We start from the raw sequence: 8,502 nt of genomic DNA, 5'->3' as shown, positions 1-8,502 counted from the left end.
TCGGTCCGGCTGGTTCTGTCGACCCGGTCGGTCCGGCTGGTTCTGTCGACCCGGTCGGTCTGGCTGGTTCTGTCGACCCGGTCGGTCCGGCTGGATCCGGTGTCTCAACAGGTTCGGGCGCTTCGGCAGGCTCAGGCGTTTCGGCAGGCTCGGGCGCCTCAACAGGTTCATGTGCTTCAGCAGGTTCGGGCGCTTCAGCAGGTTCGGGCGCTTCAGCAGGTTCGGGCGCCTCGACAGGTTCATGTGCTTCAGCAGGTTCATGTGCTTCAGCAGGTCCGGATGCTTCAGGTGCCTTCGGTGCTCCAGCCAGTGCCGTAGGGATGCCGGCCGCCCGAACCGGCACCATCGGGGTGTCCGCCAGCTTGGCGATCAGCCGGTTCCCCCGGACCTCGCCCGAGCTATCCGGTCTGGCACCCATGTGGACGGGTTCAGTCACCGGCATACACAGGCCTGGGTCGGGCCGAGGTACCATAGGGGCCTCGGGCGTCCGTGGCTGGTCTGGCTCCGCAGCCAGGGGACCCCGATGCCTACTGCCCCCCCCCAAAAAAATATTTAGGGCCGGTGTCCGACTCTGTCCTGTGCACGGTTAGGGAGGACCTGCCCAGGAGCAACGCTACGTTGGCCAGGTCCGTGAAAGGCCCCACCTCTCGGCCCAATGGCGCTAGGTAGTGCAGCCCGTCCTCCAAACCATGCCGGAACAGGTCCTTGAGGGCCTTCTCCCCAAAATCCACCTGATTGCACAGGTCCAGGAATACCTCCGTATATTCCTCAATTGGGGAATCCCCCTGACATAAACAAAACAAAAGTTCTGCTGGATCCATGTGGTTGGTCATTCTGACACGAGGTTGGACAAAGGCGAGTGAGGATCCAAGTGCAGATTTTAGATTTTTTACTAAACCAAGACACACAAACAGGCAGGCAAAACAGAGCAGAATACAGAGCACACAGGAGACAGGAACATTAACACCAACATACAATATCTAACAAGCACAATGAAATAACGACCAACAAAAGGGAAGTGAACACACAGAGTATAAATAACAGACAAGAACCAATCACAGAGCAGAACTAATTAGAGACAAAGACAAGACACCTGAAGGAGAGAAGGAGTACAATTAATGTCCATGGAAACCAAAGAGTGGGCGGAGCAAACAATTAACCACAGGAAAAGACAGCAGACAGAAACAGGACAGAAACACAGACAGACTCATTACAGTGATGGTGAAGATTCTAACATTAACCATAGGGGGCTTCTTTAACATTTGCAGTTCCAGATGATATAATAATAATAATAATAATAATAATAATAATAATAATAATAATAATAATATTTTTTTCTGTTTACTCTGAGAAATACCCTGAGCCACAGTGCTACCACTAACGTTGCTAATATCAGGGAATTACCATGCAGAGACACAGATTGAATAGCAAAACTCTGAAATTTACTGAAATTTCCAGTAAATATTTATATAGAAATGAAAGGCATAGGGGGGCACGGTGGCTTAGTGGTTAGCACGTTCGCCTCACACCTCCAGGGTCAGGGTTCGATTCCCGCCTCCACCTTGTGTGTGTGGAGTTTGCATGTTCTCCCCGTGCCTCGGGGGTTTCCTCCGGGTACTCCAGTTTCCTCCCCCGGTCCAAAGACATGCATGGTAGGTTGATTGGCATCTCTGGAAAATTGTCCCTAGTGTGTGATTGCGTGAGTGAATGAGAGTGTGTGTGTGTGTGTGTGTGTGTGTGTGCCCTGCGATGGGTTGGCACTCCGTCCAGGGTGTATCCTGCCTTGATGCCCGATGACGCCTGAGATAGGCACAGGCTCCCCGTGACCCGAGGTAGTTCGGATAAGCGGTAGAAAATGAATGAATGAATGAATGAAAGGCATAATTCAGGGTTCAAGGTTCAAAGTTTTTTTATTTTCAATGCTACCTCTGACATACATTGACAATTTTCTCTTGTCAATGTAATATACATACTTTATTACATACCTTTTATATTACATTGACAAGAGAAAATTGTCAATGTAATATAAAAGGTATGTAATAAAGTATGTGTTTGTGTAATAATATCAGCAGTTAGTGCAATATAGAAACAGATTTGTATGAAGGTAACAGACATAGTTATAATAAATATACATATATAAACCAAGTGAACATATCTCGTAAATCTGAATGAAGATACATGTGAGTAAATGTAAACAGTGAATTTGTAAGGTGCAAATATACATCCAAATATATGTAAACATTCTGAATTTGTAAGGTGGAAGACAGCAGCAGTATGACAGTAGTGCAAATAGACATGGTAATAGTCATGTATAAAAATGCAACAGTGTCAGATATATACAGAGAGTATAAAGTGTACAGAAACTCTAGGGACAACAGAGGCTAGCAGCAATGGCAAGGTATAAAACTGAAAGGTCTTGAACAGGTCTTGCACTCAGAATTGCTGAGGGATAACTGGTCACTGCCATTAGAACAAAGACAAATTTTTGGGCAAATACATACCTGAGAATTGTAAACTTAAACATTTACATTTTCGACATTTGGCAGGCACCCTTATTAAGAGCGATGTACAAAAGGTGCTTTTAAGTCTCTATCGATGATTCAAAAATATCAAGCATGTCTTTGAGACAGCACTGACGCAAGACTTTTTCATCGTGTAAACCTTCAGGTATGTACTGGCAGATTATGTGTGTCATAGAATCAAATTTAGAAGAGAACCCATCCTTATTTGGGTGACACTAGACAGTAAATAATGTAAATGTAAATAATTTATATTCTACAACGGTTTATAATTGTGCAACCAAGAGCTCCTGAGGAACTAATGGGTCAGCACAAACTCTGGCATAACACTAACTCACAGATCCAACACTAATTCCTTAATGTCAAAGTCTTCAAATGATTGCTGATAAAGACCAGACCAAACAGCTGACTGAGTGACCAAAGCAACAACAGTTCAAAGAAGCCAAGGCAGTCTAGGGGCGGCCACAACAATCACATGAGTCGCTGGTTGACCATGCAGATCAATCCTCACAGAGTGTCCCCCGGGTGACGACACTCCAACCAGAAGTAGAACAATGATTGACGAAGTAGGTCAGTAAAAAGAGACGATCAGACTAGGAACACAGAACACTGGGAACTCGAGAGTTCAATTCAATTCAGTTCAAATTTATTTGTATAGCGCTTTTAACAATTGACATGATCTCAAAGCAGCTTTACAGAACATGAACATAGAACATAAGGTTAATAGAAAGATTAATATAATACAAAAATTCAAGATTAATATTAGATATATAAATGTATTAGTATTTATCCCTAATGAGCAAGCCTGAGGTGACTCAGGTGACTGTAGCAAGGAAAACCTCCCTTGGATGGTAAAGGAAGAAACCTTGAGATGAAACAGACTCAAAGGAGAACCTCATCCTCATATGGGTGACACCAGAGGTGTGAAAATAACATGGAGTGGGCATCTCCTCTTAGTATGTCCGAATAATTCATGAATCACAGTCGAAATGGAGCTGATAAATCTCTTGATGCCTTGGGATCCTCACATGGTTGGCTTCATCTCAGTGAAGGTCCAAAATCTTCATGGCATGGAAGACAATTGGAGCTGGTACAATTTTTAGATATCTTAGGATGGGTAGAAGAGAGAGGCAGTGGAGAGGAATTAGCATAGCTGCTGTTTATAATATTAGCAAGCACTAGATGATGATGTACATGTATTAAAGCACAATATTATGGGATGCATTATGTGTACACCTGACTAGAAATAAATTTTTAATCTACATTTAAACTGGGAAAGTGTGTCTGAGCCCTGAACACTTCACCCTTAACAGGAAGACTATTCCTAAGTTTGGGAGCTAAATAAGAAAATGCCCTACCGCCATTAGTAGACTACCAGAAGTCCTGAGTTTTGTGATCTCAGAGAGTGTGAAGGATTGTAACGTGTTAGAAGACTAGTTAGATACATGAGAGCTAAACCATTAAGAGCCTTGTATGTAAGTAGCAGCAGTTTGTACTCAATTCTAAACTTAACAGGTAGCCAGTGTAGAGATGATAAAATTGGGGTTATATGGTCATACTTTCTTGAGAAAGTGAGAACTCTGGCAGCTGCATTTTGGACTAACTGTAGCCTATTTATTAAAGATGCAGGACAACCACCTAGTAATGCATTCCAATAGTCCAGTCTAGAGGTCATGAATGCATGAAGTAGCTTCTCAGCATTAGCTAAAATTAGGATGTTTCTTAGCTTGGAAATATTTCTAAGGTGGATGAAAGATGTCTTTGTACTATAGGCGATATGATTTTCAAAAGACAAGTTACTGTCTAATAAACACCCAGGTCTTTCACTGTTGAGCAGTGTTGAGATGTACAGTACATCCCTCTAAATGGAAGTTGGTGAGAGAGCTTCTGTGTACTGGTTTTTGGACTGATAAGTAGTAGTTCTGTCTTATCGGAGTTTAATAACAGAAAATTGCAGCTCATCCAGTCTTTTATCTCTTTAACGCACTCACTTAATTTAGACAATTTAGCTATTTCATCTGGTTTTGATGAGATATATAACTGTGCATCGTCAGCATAACAGTGGAAACTAATCTCATGTATCCTAATGATGTCTCTAAGGGAACCATGTATATTGAGAAAAGCAGTTGGCAGTTCGGGAAGACGGCAACTGGGGCGGTATGGGCTAGCACCCCTAGCCGCAGCCTCTGCGAAGAGGAACCCAAATCTAGCTTCAGATCAATTAAATGAACAATACCCCCAGGGGAGCCCGAGAGGGGGGGAGAAGGAGAACCCCATTCGGACGGATTTAAGGTTATCGACCATTAGCAATGGAAAAACGACTATGAGCGCGGTATGTCCTTGCGGAAAGATCTGCAAAAATGCAAGAGGACTGAAGATCCATCAGTCACGGATGAAATGTCTGGAGCAACGGCAAGCACCACAATGCACAGGCCTAGTGCCTGGTGAGTCAGAAGAGGAGCAGGGCCCGGAAGCACCCCATAGAGCCCAGAGCCTCCAAGTGGTGCAAACTGTCCCTCCAGTCATGCAGCCTGAGAATAGGAGGATCAGGTGGCCTCAAGCATGTAAAACAGCAGAGTGGCAGGCGTTTGATGACGATGTGGATAAGGTGTTGGAAGCAACGGCCAAGGGTGATGTGGAGAGGAGGCTGCAAACTATGACGACCATCATAGTGAGATTGGCGGTGGAGAGGTTTGGTGTGGAGGAGGAGAGAGGAGTAAACAAACCATACACCAAAAACCAGAGGGCAGTCAAAATCCATAACATTCGAATAGAGCTGAAAACCCTAAAGAAGCAGTACAAGGCAGCCAGTAAAGAGGAGCGTGGGCCACTGGAAGAGCTGCGCTGCATCTTAAGGAAGAAGCTTCTTACCCTGCGCAGATCCGATCAACATAGGAGGCGGCGAAGGGAGAGGGCTAGGAGGAGAGCAGCCTTTATTAGGAACCCATTCGAGTTCACCAAGCAGCTCCTTGGGCAGAAGAAAGGTGGACGCCTAGTCTCTTCGAAGGAGGAAATCGACCAACACCTATCAAATACCTTTAGCGACGCCTCCAGAGAACAAGAGCTGGGGCAGTGTGACGCCTTGATAACACCATCAGAGCCTGTGGAGGCTTTCGACCTGAGGGAGCCACTCCTGAAAGAGGTACAGGAAGTGGTTAGGAAGGCAAGGTCTGGGTCTGCACCAGGACCAAGCGGAACATCTTACAAGGTGTATAAATACTGCCCCAAGCTGCTACAGCGGCTGTGGAGGATCTTAAAGGTTAGCTGGAGGAAAGGAAAAACCTTAAAACAGTGGTGGATTGCAGAGGGAGTTTGGATCCCAAAAGAGGAAGACTCTAAGACCATCAGCCAGTTCAGAATCATCTCGCTTCTAAGTGTTGAAGGAAAGATCTTCTTCAGCATAGTTGCAAAGCGTTTGGCAGAGTTCTTCCTCAAAAATGGATACATTGACACCTCTGTGCAGAAAGGTGGCATACCAGGTGTCCCAGGCTGCCTAGAGCACACAGGCGTGGTTACACAGCTCCTCAGAGAAGCAAAGGAGAACAGGGGCGATCTGGTGGTGCTGTGGTTAGACCTGGCCAATGCCTATGGCTCTATGCCCCACAAACTGGTACAGGAGGCTCTGGAGAGGCACCATGTTCCTGTCATAGTGAGAAACCTTATCCAGGATTACTACAGTGATTTTATGCTGAGAGTCTCATCTGGGTCAACAACATCAGAGTGGCATAGGCTAGAAGTAGGAATCATCACAGGTTGCACCATCTCAGTGATCCTGTTCGCCCTAGCAATGAATATGTTGGTGAAATCTGCTGAACCGGAGTGTAGAGGGCCCAAATCCAAAACTGGAACACGGCAACCACCAATCCGTGCCTTTATGGATGACCTCACAGTGACAGCGGAGTCAGTGCCTGGGGCCAGATGGATCCTTAAGGGGCTGGAGAGGCTGATTGAATGGGCCAGGATGTCATTCAAGCCTGCTAAATCCAGATCCTTAGTGCTGAAGAAGGGCAGGGTGGTGGAGAAGTTTCGTTTTACCATATCAGGAACTCAAATCCCAACCCTGTCTGAAAAACCAGTTAAAAGCCTGGGAAAGACTTTCGACAGAAGCCTCAGGGATACAACATCCATCAGAAACACCTGTGAGGAGTTGGAGAGGTGGCTGAATAATGTCGATAAAACTGGGCTCCCTGGAAAGTTTAAGGCTTGGGTATACCAACATGGGATTCTACCAAGGATACTGTGGCCTCTGCTCCTGTATGAGTTTCCAATTACCACCATCTCAGAACTGGAAAGGAGAGTCAGCTGCTTCCTAAGGAGATGGCTGGGACTCCCGAGGAGCTTAAGTAGCATCGCCCTTTACGGAAACACCTGCAAGCTGCAGCTTCCTCTAAAATCCATCGAAGAGGAGTTCAAGGTCTTGCGCGTAAGAGAGGTGCTGCAGTACCGTGAGTCTAGGGACCCTAAAGTCTCCGGGGCAGGGGTAGTGGTCAAGACTGGCAGGAAATGGAGGGCAGAGGCAGCAGTAGACCAGGCAGAGTCACTGCTGCACCATGGTGTTCTGGTGGGAGCAGTGGCCAGAGGAAGGGCTGGGCTAGGAACCTTTCAAGGGCCCCGGTTCGACAAGGCTCGGGGGAAGGAGCGGAGGCAGTTAGTTCAAGGTGAGGTGAGGGCTGCGGTGGAGGAGGAAAGGTCCAGCAAAGCAGTGGGAATGGCATGTCAGGGTGCCTGGACTAGATGGGAACAAGCTGTGGAGAGGAAGATCACCTGGGCTGACCTTTGGCGGGCAGAGCCACACCGCATCAAGTTCCTGGTGCAGGCAGTCTAGGACGTTCTCCCCAGTCCATCCAACCTGTACACCTGGGGTCTGGTCGATACACCAGGATGCGTCTTGTGCCAGAGAAAGGGAACTCTTGAGCATATCTTGAGCTGCTGCCCAAGAGCTTTGGGGGAAGGCCGGTATCGCTGGAGGTATGACCAGGTGCTTAAAACAATTGCAGAGAACATCCAGGCTACTATCAACAACTGCTGGAAGTCAAAGCACCCCAAGCAAACCATCAGCTTCATCAGGGCTGGAGAGAAACCAGAAAGATCTGCCAGGGTAACATCAGGGCTTCTGAACACCGCACAGGATTGGCAGCTGAAAGTGGACTTGTGTAGAAAACTTAAGTTCCCTCAGCATGTCGTCAATACCACCTTGAGACCTGACATTGTCTTGGTATCTGAGGCAACAAAGACCCTGGTCATGTTGGAGCTCACTGTGCCATGGGAGGATCGAATGGAGGAAGCTTTTGAGTGGAAGAGGGCGAAATATGAAGGCTGATGAAGTCGATGAAGACGATGAAGTCGTCAACGACCGCCATAACCAAGGCTGGAAGGCAAGGTGCTTACCTGTGGAGGTGGGGTGCAGAGGCTTTGCAGGGCAGTCCCTCTACAGGGCCTACACTGCACTTGGCATCACGGGTGAGAGAAGAAGGAGGGCTATCTGTAATAGCACAGAGGCTGCAGAGAAGGCTTCGAGGTGGCTCTGGATCAAAAGAGCAGATCCGTGGACAAATGCTGCTAGGGCACAAGCTGAGGCATGATCAACCTCAGTTGATTCACCTGAAGGAGGGTGTCTGATGTTTCGAAAGACCCGAAACACCCAATGAGATCAGGAACATCACTGATGATGTGCCCTAGCTTAGCATCAGTTGATGTATCATTACAACAAGAAAAGCAGAGGTCCTAGAACTGATCCTTGAGGGACCCCATAATTAACTGGCAATAAACTGGAGGATTCACCATTTAAATCTACATAATTCTATCGATCAGAATGGTAGGATCTAAATCAACTTAAAGCCTGTTCCTGAATAACTATAATTTTTTTAAGTGATCTAGGAGAATGTTTTGTTCTATAGTGTCGAATTAAGCACTAAGGTCAAAGTAGAACTAATAGTGACATGCAGATCACTAAGCTAAGAACAAGTCTTTTGTAACTACTGCA

General features: G+C 46.4%; 1 pseudogene; it reads left to right on the top strand.

Moving 5' to 3' along the window:
* The first annotated feature begins 4,803 nt into the window (after positions 1-4,803).
* LOC132859424 (uncharacterized) lies at positions 4,804-8,101 on the top strand (annotated as a pseudogene).
* The last annotated feature ends 401 nt before the right edge of the window (positions 8,102-8,502 follow it).

This window comes from Tachysurus vachellii, chromosome 16 (genome assembly GCF_030014155.1).
Source record: "Tachysurus vachellii isolate PV-2020 chromosome 16, HZAU_Pvac_v1, whole genome shotgun sequence".
Lineage (NCBI taxonomy): Eukaryota > Metazoa > Chordata > Actinopteri > Siluriformes > Bagridae > Tachysurus > Tachysurus vachellii.
This window is presented reverse-complemented; position numbering and strand designations above follow the sequence as displayed.